The sequence below is a fragment of the Lissotriton helveticus genome (genome assembly GCF_964261635.1).
Source record: "Lissotriton helveticus chromosome 1_1 unlocalized genomic scaffold, aLisHel1.1 SUPER_1_unloc_9, whole genome shotgun sequence".
NCBI lineage: Eukaryota > Metazoa > Chordata > Amphibia > Caudata > Salamandridae > Lissotriton > Lissotriton helveticus.
Genome location: NW_027611736.1, coordinates 567,225 through 583,506, shown reverse-complemented (window position 1 = coordinate 583,506; position 16,282 = coordinate 567,225).

Sequence of the window (16,282 nt, the reverse complement as noted above, 5' to 3'; positions counted from 1 at the left end):
GCGGTCTGCTAAATCATTACCTTGGGAAATAATGTCTGTAACTTTCGTATGTGCTTTGCACTTCATGATAGCAATAGATGTCGGTAAATGTATGGCATCTAACAGGGCTTGAATAAGGAGACCATGCTGAATCTTGGTTCCATGAGAAGTCATAAAACCTCTCTCCTGCCAGAGCACTCCGAAGTCGTGTACAACTCCGAATGCGTAACGTGAATCTGTGTAAACATTAACCTTCAGGTTCTTGGCATATATACAGGCTTGTGTCAGAGCGACTAGCTCTGCTGCCTGAGCGGACAGAGTATCAATACGGTGTGTTTCAATAACTTCAGTGTCAGTAGTCACTGCATACGCGGCGACTAGTTCTCCTGTACTAGTTCTCATACATGAACCATCCACATAAAGTGTCAGGTCGGGATCTGGTAACGGAATGTCTGTCAGGTCTTGTCTTGGCTTTGTCGTAATGTTAACTACTTCCACACAATCATGTGGGTCTGGATTTGAATTAACTGATGGTAACAGTGTAGCAGGATTCAGAACGTTGCAGCGTCTAATTTCTATGTGTGGCTGGAACAGTGTCAATTCATAACCTGTTAAACGTGCAATTGTCAAGTGCTGAGTTTGTGTTCGGTTTAAAAGAACTTCTACTGAATGTGGGACCTGTACTGTCAGGGAATGTCCTAAAACTATGGAATCACTTTGTCTGATAGCTAGTGCTGTGGCTGCAACTGACTTGAGGCATGCAGGCAACGCCTGGGCGACTGGATCTAATGTGCTCGAGAAATAAGCACAGGGCTTGTATTGTCCTGCTTGATCTTGTGTGAGAACAGATAATGCTGTACCTTCGCGTTCAGTAACGAAAAGTGTAAAAGGCTTACTGTAGTTCGGTGTAGCTAGAACTGGAGCTTGGCATAGGGCTTTCTTTAACTCGTTAAAACTAAGTGTATGGTCAGATGTCCAAGGGAGGACAGTCGATACGGCTGCCTCCTGTGTCGTTAACTGTATCAGTGGCTTGGCTAGAAATGCATACTGGGGAATCCATTGTCTACAATAAGAAGTAAGGCCGATAAAAGCACGTACCTCCTTCTGGGTTCTGGGCTGGGGAAGACTCGCTATTAACTGGATACGGTCTGGTGTCAACTGCCTACCCCTCTTGGACAGCAAGTGTCCTAAGTATACCACTTGCTGGACACAGAATTGAAGCTTCGAAGGTGACACCTTGTGCCCCATCTCGGCTAGAAAATACAGAACTGTAAGTGATGCTCGCTCGCAGTCACGTTCAGAACGGGCTGTGATCAGTAGATCATCGACATACTGGAGCAGGGCAGTGTCAGTTGGCATGTGAATATTGTCTAGTTGTCTCTTGAGTGCTTGACTGTAAATGCTAGGGCTTTCTGTGAAACCTTGAGGAGCGCGTGTAAACATATAGCTCCTTCCATTTAAACAAAATCCGAAAAGAAACTGGCTGTCTGGATGAATGGGGACACTAAAAAATGCATTCTTGAGGTCAATGACAGTGAAAAACATGGCTTCGGAATCAATGGCTGTTAACAGGGAAGAAATGTCTGGGACAACTGGGTACTGAGGAATAATACATTTGTTAAGCTCTCGTAAATCAATCACTAATCGATATACTGGGGGTGCATTTGGATCAGTGCGTTTCATGACTGGAATGATCGGAGAATTACATACATTGGAGTGAGTTTCTACAACTACTCCCTGAGCCATGAGCTCGTCAATAATTTTGGATAAGGCTGCTACAGCCTCGGGTGGCAATCTGTACTGCCTGATTCGGGGTAACACTACACCTGGTTTGAGAGTCACACGATAGGGTGTGATTTGCATATAACCTACATCAGTTGGACCTTGCGCCCATAAATGCTGCGGAACATTAGACAATCTAGAATCAAAATCTCGTAATACATAGTGACCCTTAAAGTCACGTAGGAACAGACGTATTCCCTCTGGGGAACAGCAAATAACTGCACCTAATTCTTTCAATGTCTTAATGCCTAATAGATTTTCTGGACATGACTTAGTAAGTAACAGATCAGTAGTACGGGACAATGGACCTACTTCTAGAGTAACTGGCTTTGATATCTCATTAACTATTGGTTTTCCTGAAAATCCAAGGGAAACATTTCTTGAGCCTGAGAGCGGAGCCCCTGGAACTTCGGCGTGACTAATTGTGGTCCTACTTGCCCCTGTATCGATCAAAAACTTTCTGTCTTTCCCTAATACTTGACTATGAACATAGGGACCTTCTTGATCTACAGGTATCTCGATGAGAGGCAAGCCTACCTCCCTCTCTAGGCTGTTTCATGAATATGACTGGTACTCTGGATACTCGGACTGTGCATACTGGTACATCTGCGATGTAACATGTTGTGTTGCAGCAATAGGCTGCGGTACTGTAACTGTCTGTGGTGCATTCTGTGGCTGAGGAGTCTGTGAAACTTGTTCTTGTCTTGGCAGACGTGGTCTTTCTTTAGTCTTACCAATAGCTATATTATGTTTCAGAACTGCACATTCGTTTATAAAATGACCTGGCTGTTTACAATAATTGCAGTTCCCTTTAACGGGAGCCGCCGGATGACTGGCTTGATTCGGACCCCTCTTCTGACTGTCTTGAGGAATAGATTGTGCAACTAGCACTTTCATTTTCGTGTCTTTCATACGTTTTCTTTCGTGTTCTTGCTCTTCTCTGATTCTATTCTGGTGATACTGAAGCATCTGGAGCATCTGGGACGGAGTATTTGCTTGCCAGGTGCTTTCGACTTTCAAAACTCGATTTTTAATTTGTGGACTTGAATTCTCGACTAATTTGGTAACGAAAAGATGAGGGTATGACTCACTACTTGTCTTGAGACCACTGTTAATACTGAAACATTTCTCAAATCTAGAATAAAAATCACTAATATCCTCATCTTGTTTCTGTTTACAGGCTGAGATTGCATCCCAGTCTTCTTTTCTCGTTGTCAATAATCTGGGTAAAACTTGAATCAATAATTCTGGTAATTCTTTACATTTATCTCCGAGACCGGTACCTGGTACTCGTGCCTTGTCTTCAGCTTCCAGAGCTGTCCAATCGATCTTTTTCTCTCCCACCTCCCATTCTTTTTCCTTTAACTTTTCATACACCCCTGCGGGTAGCAGAACTTTTAACATTTTAATGATATCTGGGTAGGTGTATTCTCCCATACGGAGCATGTCTTTTAATTCTCTATGGAACCCTGCTGGATCTTTATCATGACAGGGAATTAATTTCTTCATTTCAAGAAGTTCCATCTTTGAAATCGGAGTGTATACAAACACTCGTTGCATTACGCCACCCGCCCCTTGGACTGGGTGGACTTCTCGTAACGGATTCTGTCTGTCTATGTAAAATGGCTTACTTTCTGGGGGTGAGACATGAACAAAATGCGGGTTCAAGAACGTTCTATATTTGTGGCGCCGTTCTAGAATGACACTAATTAAATCGGTACCTAGACCTCTCCATCTGTACTGGAGTAACTCGTTCAGGATATCATGTAACGGGCCTGGATCAGAATGTTGACCCTCATACAGGGTAATGAGGTGCTGGATCATATACATACCCACCAGTCGTTGCTCGGCTGGGGGCAGTTTCAGAAACATTTGTGCCACTATTTCGTCTGGAAAAGTGGTAGAATCAGTAATCCATCGGACTGCTGATCGGGCTAGTTCTTGTTCATGCATGGTACTTAATTCGCTATAACCGACTCGTGATTTCAGAATGTGATCGGTAGCTTGAAATACTTGTTCTAGGGAACCTCGTTCTGGTGCTTGATGATGAAAAATAGACTTGGGTTCTGGACGTAAATGGCGATCTGGAAATCTAGATTTTCCTACATACGCTATTCTGGCGGGATTCTCGTCTTCCTCTTCAGGATCAGAGATACTTTCTTTCTCGCTTACTTGTGCTGCTTTACGCTGTTCGTGTAACCTTATTATTTCTTTACGAATTTTCTTGTACATACTTTCCATGGCACTAATGGTCTTGTGCTTACCCTCGGCTATATTATCACTCCACCTTGTTAGGATTCTCATTTCGGCGGGATCTTTAGACGGGTAGTCTTGTTCTCTTATTAGACAATTGATCAGGAATTTTAATATCATGAGCTGAATCTCGGCTTTCCTTTGAGACATAATCTCGCCAATACTTTCTGGATCATCCCCTGTACGGATGAAACGATATATTCTGTCTAGATCTTCTTTCATATTCGGCAAGGTGACTAGATACTCGGTCACCCTTCTTACGCGTACGGAATATAAAACCATATTATACTCGCCTGGGACTGCGTCATAGACACATTCGGCAAGGGCCTGTCTGATTTCTGTAACAGACTTACTACTTTTAGGAGTACGCTGTGATGCTTGAGCATGTAATTCGAGTGCTGATAAACGCTTGTGTGGCGGCGGGGTTTGAGGAGGACCTCCTCCTACGGCCCCTAGACTAGAATCGTCGACTGACATTCTTCGTGCTTGCAGTTGTAACGTGGGCTGGACTTGTATGGCGGGCTGACCCGGGGGTACCGTGACAGGTACTCCGGTGTCTGGAGAAACGGGAAGTGCCTGATTTACAGGGACAGGTGGAGCGCGGACTGGATTTGCATATTCTGGGACTGTGTCGTCCAAATAGGACGAAATAAAAATATCAGCTGCGGTCGGTTTGTGACGTAGCTTGGTCGGAACTAATGGTGGCGGGAAATTACTGGGTGCCTCTGGGGTCGCTTTTGGCAAGCCTTCGGCAAGGAGAGGATACATACCCTTAATGAGGGCATGCCTCTGTCTGTCTGACTGTTCGGCTTTAACTTGTTCACCTATCTCGATTAATTCTCTTTCTTGGGCTCGTTCTTGGGATTCTCTACTTAACTCTGACTTTCTGACTTCCTTTTCCGTTCTTCTATGCGCTTCCTTACGCCATAACTCGATGGCATCTTTCTGTGACTGTCTGGCTTTCTTTTTCCATAATGCTTCTTCTATTCGCATGATACATTCGGCATCCCATGTACCCGATACGGGCCATCTATACTTTTCTTCTAACTGTTTGGTATACTCTACCCATAAATCTAGATACAATATGGCGCTTATGCCATGTTTCTGATACATAAAGTGACCTGGACTGTCCCTAGGCGGAACAGGAACTGCTGCTTCCAGCAGACCCTTTCTAGTTTTTAACTGACGTAACTTGGAAAAGAGCGGCATTCTAAACTTGAATCGGAACACAATACAATACACGAAAAACAATAACAATTGGGAAAACAATTCAGGCATACCACGACATTGAAAATACATTAAACAACATTATAAATAACAGTTCGAACAGAATACTACCTGAAAATACTGAAAACAGAAACAGAACAGAATTCTCGAGAACGGAACAGACTAGAGTTACTGGATGCACTGCTATAACAGTACGGAACATACCGGTCCCATAAAGGAACGCATCAAGACCCGTATCCACCTAGGTGAACACTTCGTTTGTGGGCTTGGGTACCACCAACCCACGGACCAGGAGTCAATTTAGACTGACCCTGTCTATACACTACCCCAGCAATGGTACTCACCGGGCAGCACGGAACGGAAGGCCTCGGACGGGACTGGACTACGACGACGAACTTCGGACTTCGGACTTCAATTACGGGTGGGCCTCCGGATACCTCGGACCTTGGACTCTCGGCTTGGGCTCTGGTCGGGACTTGCCGCGTTCCTCCACCGTCTCGTTCGGATGCTGGACCGCCTCCTCCGTCTCCTCCGTGGGCCTGAGGGATACTTGAGCAGAAATATCTGCCACTGCGCAGAAGAGTTCCGTCACGACTGCAGAGGGTCAGGGGGTCGGCGTGGCTTCACCGACGCGTGGGGAAAGGGCAAGTCCCTGTTCGGGCGCCATTATGTGGTAAATAAATAAATAATACCCTATTTTTGACTAGACTTATAACATAACAGATAGCTCAATAAATAAGAGTCAAGATTCGAGGTAGTAGGAGTTTCTGCAGGTTTATTACAGCATAAGGACAGGATCAGGACAACCTGCATAGGATGACCCAGCAGGGGAAAAGAGGCCCAGCAGCTGCTGGGGCTAGGTCTGGGATGAGCGCGCTAACTTTTAATAACAAAACATTGACTTATATACATAGTACAAACACATAGCATTACATTGCAGTAGGCGTAACAGTGGGTGGAGCAGAAGGCGTGACGCGTAGCAGTCGCGAGAGATAACAGAAATAAGAGGTGTAACTGGGAGTTTACTTAGACATGTGATGCAAACGTAACAGAATATGTCATGAATGGGCGGACACATAGGAGGGGGCTACCTAAGGAGCCGGGACCCCTAACCTAATGGTGCGCGAAAACTGGCAATGACGTGTCACTAGGAGAAGCTGGGGGCTACGAACTCTGTTCTAGGAGCAGAGACTAGAGTCTGGAGGGTCGGAGCGACATGTACCTAAACCCTATCTGGTATCTGATGTTTAGGGAACATGTTGATATAAACTAGAAGTCATGAGGGGAAAAGCTAACTTTATTCTAAGACTGGACCATGCATTATTCTACATGTAGTGCGTGAAGAATATTAAATGACTATTAAATACAGTATTTCTCTAACATGGAGACGAGAAGGCTAGACAATGACGGAAACTATTGATGCAGTTCAGTAGCTTAGGAATGCAGAGGAGGAGGACTGAACTGATAGCAGGAACTATAACATACTTTTGGCAGACTCAGAGGCAGAGCCGGGCTGCACCGGGCACTGCGAGGCAGGAAGTAAGTGAAGGGTCGAGGATACAGGTGGGGGCTGTATCGCTCCTCAGCGAGGCTTTCAGGAGACAGGAGCTGAATCTGTGGTCCGGGCCCTTTTGAGGCCTGGAAACGGGGACTTTATAATGGAATAACGTGCACACTGAGAAACGTGGCAACATTACTTTACATAGGCCTGATATTCGTAGTATTCACGAGGACTGGAAGCTAACATACTAGAGGTGGACACAACTATAATTGCGTCATTAATCGGACATGGGGAATAACATATGCATATTGATCATGCACACATAACATATGATGGATGAGGCGTAGGGACACAGAACATGGCAAAATTTACTTTTCCACAAGGGCCTCAGTAACCAGGCAGCACCGACTGCGCCTCACTGCACCTGGGCTGGGCCTGCACAGCATCATCTGATGAGGATAAAACTCCCCCAAATATGACTCAACCTCACTAGGGCCTCAGTGACCAGGCAGCACCGACTGCGCCTCATTGTACCTGGGCTGGGCCTGCACAGCATCATCTGATGAGGATAAAACACCCCCAAATATGACTCAACCTCACTGGGGCCTCAGTAACCAGGCAGCACAAAATTCAGCGAAGGGTTATGGGAGTGTTCAGAAATGATGGCGCTCTACAGGTAGTAGTAAGACGGTATTTATTTATTGTAACACTTATAAAGCGCGCTATTACCAGTCGGTGCCCTGGCGCTGAAGTGATAATTCCCAGGGAAGGAATTTTCGAGAACTAGACGGAAAAGAGCCATGTTTTCAGAACCCTTCTGAATGCCAGCAGATTCTCGTTCTGTTTAAGGGAAAGAGGGAGGGAGTTCCACACCAGCGCTGCTCCTCTAACAAAACTCCTTCCGCCCCAACGCGCCTTTCTGATCCGAGCCGTTTTAACCAACCCTAGACTGGCCGACCTAAGTTGTCTGCCTGGTCTGTACCATTGAAAGTGATCCTGAAGGCACCGAGGGCCAAGACCATGTAATGCCTTGAAGACAATGCAGGGGGCCTTGGAACAGAATCCGCTTCCGCACCGGGAGCCAGTGCAACTTCTCCAGCTCCTTGGTAACTGAGGAAAACTTGGGCAGCCCCCCAATAAGGCGGGCGGCCGCATTTTGTAGGACCTGAAGTTTATTGAGCACCCCCTGTTGTGCCTCGAGGAAAAGACTGTTACAGTAGTCGATGCGTGAAAGTACAAGAGCTGTCACCACCGTCTTTCTACTTCCCTCCGGTAGTTGTGAGATTTCAGGTGGTTGGTGCTTCTTGGTCAGAGATAACCTTAGTCTCTGAAAAAAGAGGGGGGAAGAACTCCACCTTCTATATATATGTAAGCAAAGTCAAGCGCACACAACCTGAGTTAGCTCCTAGGTACGTTATGTATCATTTCATGAAAGGATGAGATAGAACTCCAATGTTGTTGTCTTGTTTAGTATTTATTTTGTCCAGTGAGAGTATATGTTTCACCAAAGAAAACCAGCCGACACGTGTTTCGTCAATAACGGGGTAGACCCATGACTCTTCAGGGCTGTGGAAGTTTAAGTTGAAGGCAGTATCGTCGGACCGGTGATAATTCCAACCCGGTCCTAATCGGGTGTGAGAAGTATGTGACGGACGCGTAAAGGAGTAATTCCGAAGCGTCGAGGAAACGTGAGGGGTAGAAAAGTCCGCCGCCGGGTGTGCAGTCGGTCAGCATGGGCAAGCAAATCCGCTTGCCCTGAATCTTCGGCTTATTGCTGTTACGAAAAAAGAGTGGAGTGGTCCGTAAGTTCTCCGGGTTCGTGTTGTTGTCTGCATTGATCCTCAGGCATGATTATTTTGTCTCAACAATGCTCATTGGCCCTCACTCGTGGAGTTGGGTCGCTCTTTTCAAGGCCTCAGCAAACATTGAAATTTTTTCACCTGAAAAGTCTGTGATGAGAAGATCGACTTGAATTCCGTTTGTGGCTTTCACCAGAGTGAAGGGGGGCAGCCCCGTCAATTGAAAGTGAAAGAACGCACTCCCAGTCAGCACCGACTGCGCCTCATTGCACCTGGGCCTGGGCCTGCACAGCATCATCTGATGAGGCTAAAACTCCCCCAAATATGACTCAACCTCACTAGGGCCTCAGTTACCAGGTAGCAGTCAGCCAATGCCCATCAGGTAAACAAGCATTGGCATAGCCAGTGGGTCTCGCCTTTGGGACCTTATAAGTGTTTAGTTATCCAGCACAATATCCTTGTTGCAACAACATCAACTGTTGCATGGCTAAACACTTATAAGGTCCCAAAGACAAGACCTATTGGCTATGCCAATGCTTGTTTTAATTTGTTCCTGTTTGTGCCTTTTAGAGATGCAAACACAACAGTGATGGACAGAATGTGGATCAATGTCACACATTCACCCCAGTCCAAAGATCTGGGCCCAAATCCATCGTTTTTCCACTCCACACCACCCTGGGTTAGACAATGGCGATATGCAAATCAGCGCTGACCCTGTGCCCCTTGGGAACAGTCCAGTCCGAACTACAAAAGCCATGTCCTTCCCAGAACGGAAACAAGCATCCGAGGACCGGCCCGGTTTCGAGGTAACACCTCTCATCAGCCCGGCTAGCTTGCCTCCAGTGGTGTGGAGTGCCTGGGACTCACGTCTGAGCATCCCCAGTACACTTAGAGCGGTAATTGCAAACACAACAGTGATGGACAGAATGTGGATTTTAGAGATGCAAGCTTCTGTTTCATCCTCCTGTCTAACTACTCCAGCATTTTGTTGATCTAGATCACGCGTACTCACAAACATTTTCCCGGAGGCAGCAAAGTTTGGTCTGTGGTGTGACCGAGGGCCGCACTGATACCAGCGGGGTGTAAAGTCTGGGATGGGGAAACAAAGCATGTATATCTAGTGGTTGCCCTTAAGAATAAAGGTGTTCCTAAAGTTAAAGGCCTTGTTACTTCATTTTCCTAACTGCATTTAACCTTTAAATAAGTGTTTGCTGTATATGTACGTTTCTTTTTCATGTTAGTGCTGAGTCGAGTAAACAGCAGTGCAGTGCTGCTGCTGCCCGGGGGTCCGCATGTAAAGGCCATGAAGTGCCTTATGCGGCCCCCGGGCCGTACTTTGAGTATCACAGATCTAGATCCTCCCGGCGACCACCCCAGCTACATGTGTATTTCCATGTTCTTCAAAAAGGGGTCGCAGTTGAGCAGACAGGCTTGTCAAGTCTTCAAGGAAGTGTGAGTGTGACGAGGCTGGTGTATTTATTCACCACTTAACTAATCAGTCCCCTGTCCCTCCGTCCTCGCTTAAGCCACAATTTGTGACACATTTGCTATTTAAAGGATTGTAGTAACATCACTTTTGTATATTTAAGCCCATACAGATACTGAAAACAGCAAACCGCAAGTACAAAAATGAAAAGTACTGGGGGCACGAGCCCTAAACAAAACAAAAAATAGGTTTCAGAGGGGCAGGGTTTGTTAATTAGCATAGGCAGTGTGCAGTAATGTCACAGAGAGGGACATTGCAAATCTATTATGCCTCTCTTTAATGGTAATGAACCGTCATTCACGTAATATAAGCACACACATGAGCAGTGTATACCCTCATGTACATGAATAAAGAAGTCTTAAATGTATTTTGGTACAACAATGTGGGAGAGTTTTAATGAAACGTGGGGGAACATGTTAACATTGACTTTCATTGGGCAGAGCAAGTTTCCAGTGGGAGAAAGCTAAAATATTGTAATGCATGATATATAATGAATATAGTGCTCTCTGAATCTGACTTGCATATCTATGTACTTTTTTTACTGCATTGCACAGATATTCTATGCAGTAGTCTATTATTATTTTCCTTTTGCACGATAGATGTGCATTACAGTTAGATTATAGATGTCACTTCTTCAGCTATTCACTAATGGTGAGCATTTTTATTTTGGTGCCCGTAAATATTCTCTATGTCAGTGCGACCCTGATAGTTGGCAGCCCACTAGCGATTCATTTGATGTTTACTAAATACCAGGCAGTTGGGGTAAACCTGCTACTTGCTACCAAATGGGTGTTTGGACACACAACAAACTGGAACAAGCATTTGCAATGCAATTGGTCTCACATTTACGCAAGTTTGAGCTATTGGCATTGTAAATGACAATGCCTTTTATTTATGTTTTGGGTTTCAAAACATAAATAAAATGCTTTGTCATTTACAATCCCAATAGCTTAAACTCGTCTAAATGCGCTCGCTACCTGTTGCATTGCAAATGCTTGTTATCTTCAGTCTCATGGTCTTTTTAGTAACATTAGAAAACTTAAATTTGAAGCTTTTGTGTGGACCCTTATGGCCTAGGGCGCTGTACACACAACCATACATTTCTAATTCGTTGTCAACAAAGTTTGAATTTGAATGATTCTGCCCAGGTTTAACCAAAAGCTGTCAGTTACTGAAACATTTTGCATAGTGTATTTTCCTGTCAACAAATAAACATGTGTGTGGAATAAATGCCTTAGTGGCCGCTTACTTCCTTGAAGTACTATTTTCCTTACAGTAAAGTCCCCAATTTAATTATATTCAAATGGCATTAGATTTATGGAATTCCCCCTTCCCACCCCACAACAGAAGCAATCCTATGGATTACCTAGATACCTGTGTGTGTGGTTTGATTGCCACAGTTGTCCTTGACGACTCCGGTTCTGGTGTGCATTACTGGGTCAATGGTGAAGATGGACATATACTGTTTGAAGAAGTTATGTCCAGTGGTCCTTTTGGCAGCGGCTATAAACCACTCGCGCCTCTTTGTCCCATGCTCCACTGGCATCCCACTGATTTTTCATGGAAGATTAAATCTGCCCCTGTAAGTGTATCCCGCTCCTGGGAAGCCTGTGGGATCTATTCAAAGCCAATAGCCTGTTACATTAAACCACGCGAGCTACCGGGGCAGAACCCACAGTTGGCAGCCGCGGTGCGTGCATCTGCGGCGTGACGGCCGTGCTCTCAGGGCTTCTACGCGCTTGGTTTCTTGGCCTCCACGTGTAATATTACTGTAGCACCAAGGCCGCAGGCCACGGCTCTCATTCAGTCCATTTTTTTCGTAAATGTATTGTTTGGGTGATGGGTTAAGTTCCTCTTAGTTTCCAACAGGAAGAGGACTTTTCTGCAGATGCGCCACTGGAAAATCTTTTAACGTTATTCATTGCATAGGAAATTAAGGTGGTGGACATGGTGGTGGTGGATGCGATGGTGGTGGTGGTGGATGTGGTGGTGGACATAGTGGTGGTGGTAGACTTGGTGGTGGTGGATATGCTGGTGGTGGGGGTGGACATGGTGGTGATTGACGAGGTGGTGATGGACGCGGTGGTGTTGGGCACAGTGGTGGTGGACGCGGTGGTGGTGGACACGGTGGTGGGCGTAGTGGTGGTGGCATGGTGGTGGTGGATGTGGGGGTGGACGTGGTGGTGGACGTGGTGGTGGACATGGTGGATGTGGTGGTGATGGATGTGGTGGTGGTAGACGTGGTGGTGGCCTCGTGGTGAACGTGGTGGTGGTGGTGGACATGGTGGTGGTGGACGGGGTGGTGGTGGATGTGGTGGTGGTGGATGTGGTTGTTGTGGACATGGTGGTGGATGTGGTGGTGGTGGATGTTATGGTGGTGGACGTGATGGTGGTGGATGTAGTGGTGGACGTGGTGGTGGACATGGTGTTGTTAGTGATTTGGTGTACGTGGTGGTGGATGTGGTTGACATGGTGGTGGAGGTGGTGGACATGGTGGTGGTGGACGTGGTGGTGGTAGATGCGGTGGTGGTGGATGTAGTGGTGATGGACGTGGTGGTGGTGGTGGACGTGGTGGTGGTGGACGTGATGGTGGTGGACATGGTGGTGGACGTGGTAGTGGTGGACGTGGTAGTGGTGGATGTGGTGGTGGACGTGGTGGTGGTAGTGGAGGTGGTGGTAGTGGATGTGATGAAGGACGTGGTGGTGGTGGATGTGGTGGTGGTGGTAGTTGTGGTGGACGTGTGGTGGTGGGTGTGGTGCTGGTTGACGTGGTGGTGGAGGTGGGTGTCGTGGTGGTGGTGGTGGTGGACATGGTGGTGGTGAACGTGGTGGATGTGGTGGTGGTGCACGAGGTGGTGATGGTGGTGGTGGATGTGGTGGTGGTGGTGATGGACGTGGTGGTGGATGCGGTGGTGGTGGACATGGTGGTGGTGAACAGGGTGGTGGATGGGGTGTTGGTGGATGTGGTGGTGGTGGGCATGGTGGTGGACGTGGTGGACGTGGTGGTGGTGGACATGATGGTGGTGGACGTGGTGGACATGGTGGTGGTGGTGGACATGGTGGTGGACGTGTTAGTGGTGGACGTGGTGATGGTGGTGGACATGGTGGTGGTGGACGTGGTGGACGTGGTGGGGGGTGTGGTGGTGGTGGTGGAGGTGGTGGTGGTGGACATGGTGGTGGTGGACATGGTGGGGGTGGACGATGTGGTGATGGATGTGGTGGTGATGGACATGGTGGTGGTTGTGGACGTGGTGGTTGGGGTGGAGTTGGTGGTGGATGTGGTGGTGGTGGACGTGGTGGTGATGGACGCAGTGGTGTTGAACGCGGTGGTGGTGGATGCGGTGGTGGATGTGGGGGTGGACGTGGTGGTGGACATAGATGTGGTGGTGGCCGTGGTGGTGGTGATGGACATGGTGGTGGTGGACATGGTGGTATTGGTGGATGTGGTGGACATTGTGGTGGTGGATGTAGTGGTGGTGGATGTGGTGGTGGTGGACATGGTGGTGGTGGTGGACAAGGAGCCTCGTATACCACACATATAATAATACAGAACAGAGCACCCTTTCGGTGTGGATGACAGTGTAGGCCACATAACTTTCAAGTCAGTAACACCCCCATGCATGCACTCATCCTGCACACACTTTCCTTAAAGCGACTTCCTAGCTGGTGACCCGCATGCATGCACTCACCCTGCAAACACTTTCCTTAAAGCGACTTCCTAGCTGGTGACCCCCATGCATACCTTCACCCTGCACACACTTTTGTTGCAATAACTTCCTAGCCAGTGACCCCCCATGCACGCACTTACCTTGCACACACTTTCCTTGCGGTGACTTCCTAGCTGGTATTCACCATGCACGCACTCACCCTGCACGCACTCTCCCTGCAGTGGCTAGTGGCTACCTAGCTGGTGATCCCCTTTGCACACACTTTTGTTGCAGTGACTTCCTAATCGGCTGTGGTGACTTCCTAACTTGTGACCCCCATACACGCACTCCCCCTGCACACACTTTGTTGTAGTGACTTATTGCAAGAAGCCTCTCTATGCACAATCTCACTGACACACTCCCTCTGATATAACGTCTGCACAATGGTTCCCGGTGCACACATTTCTCTGAAGACACGCGCCTTGCACGCACTTTCCATGAGGGGTGTCACAGCGATATATATACCGCCAGCGCGTTTTCAGGGCATCGGTGACGTATCACGCACTGCTGGCAGACAGTTGTTCTCAGACACTACCTGCACTCACAGTCCCCTCACAATCACGCTGCACACACCTTCAACGAGCAGCCCTTCATCGCTGCACACAGCCCTCCAGCAGACAGTCATTACACACACTGGTTCACCCTCTCCTTGCTTCCTCACCACCTGCACGGATGCAACCTTCACTCGGTGATTCCATACACTCACTATCACCCGTGCACACATCCACTCTCCCCACAGTGACTTCTTGCAGTGTGCGCCCTATTCACACCTCAACCACACGCGTGCACACACAGTCCCGGTAGACAGGGACTTCCCCTCCCATACAAACTCACTCCTTTCAAGTTCTCACTGTGACGGCTCACTACCAGATGCGCACCTCTGATCACTCCCCGAGTTACACCTTCAACCAGTGACGCGCTGATCGGCCTCCCTCCATGTGGCATCCAATCTCACACCAGAGGGCGCCCGTTTACACACTTATCACACTATCTGCTTCATCCTTTTGTTGTTGTTAGCCACTGGCATGGCACTCCTCACTGTGGTAGTGCCCCCAGTCTCCCCTCTTCAATGCCCTCGATGAAGTCTGCAGCGATCCCCTCTCGTGCACAGCTCCCAGGTACACGTCAGTGTCCTTCTCCCACCAGCAATGTCCCCTCTCCCCCTTGCAGGGCATCCCTTGCCCTCTGCAGCCCCCGTCCCCGAACCCTGTGTTACCCTTCTAACCCCCGAATTACTGTTTGTCTACTACAGTGCCCTTTCGCTCCCTCTTCAGCACATCTGTTACCCCCACCAGGCCCTCTCTCGCTCAAGCAGTGCAGCTTTCACACCACCTGGAGTTCTTTCTCACCTCTAGCAGAGCCCCTCTCACCCTTAGTAGCGCCACTCTCATCCCCAGCAGCACCCCTCACAGCGTCCTCTCACCACCCCACAGCGCCTCTCACATTCTCACAGCACCCATCACACCCTCGCAGCGCCCATCACACCCTCACAGCACCCATTACACCCTTGCAGCACCCATTACACCCTCGCAGCACCCATTACACCCTTGCAGCGTCGCTCTCACACCAGCTACAGTTCTCTCACCTCTCGCAGCCCCCTCTCACCCTTAGCTGCCCCCCTCAAGCTTTGAAGCCATCGCTGTTGCATATTTATCTTATGCAACTAACAACCATTGACAAAGCCAATAGTCCTGGCTTGTAGTAGATGTAATGTTACTTGTTATATATGGATGGAATGGCGAAGCAGCAAAATACCAGTGGGGCGACACACTATGCCGAGCATGTATTTTCAGTTTGGGTTTTTAAGCCAAGCCCTTCATTACATCGACCATGTCCCTCTGGGAGCCATCACAAGGTTTTTCATTCCACTTAAAGCCCTTTCTCCGGTATAGTGACTTCCTGCTGAACTGGGAGAACAAGTTCACTCAGACTTGGCAGTCAGCTCCAGAGAGACTAATCCATGCCCGGGCCCCTCATCCATTGGCACCTTGTGATTCTTACAGCGTTACAGTTCATATCTCATTCCCCTTATTGGATTTGGTCATTTTAGTGTTATTTTGTTCAATACATTTTACTTTTTTTTTCTATTTTGGTTTGGGTTTTTTATTGTTTTGCATTTTGACTTTTACTTTTTTGGTTTCTGCATAAATATTTGACATATTACCTTAAGTTAAGCCTGCCTGTTCCGTGCTTAGGTACCAGGGGGTTGATCCTAGGTTAATTGAATGGCTTTGAAAGTTCATTCTGACAACGGTTGTGATTGTTCCTCATCTACCGTAAATAATAATTCAGTTTCTTACAGAAACTATCTGAAATTATCTGCAAAACAGGCAGGAGACAACCTACCAGGCTTGAAGCACCCTGTGGACAAACTGGAATATGGGAATAGTATTGTGTGGCAATAGAACCTCTAAAAAAATTCAGCTTGGTGATGAACCAAGAATCACGCTTGAATGTCACAACTTTTTAAAACAAGGTAGTCAGGAAAGTGTGGCGAATATATTGCAGCTCTTTGCATTTTGGCAGCCCCAAGCAAATTTGAGAACAG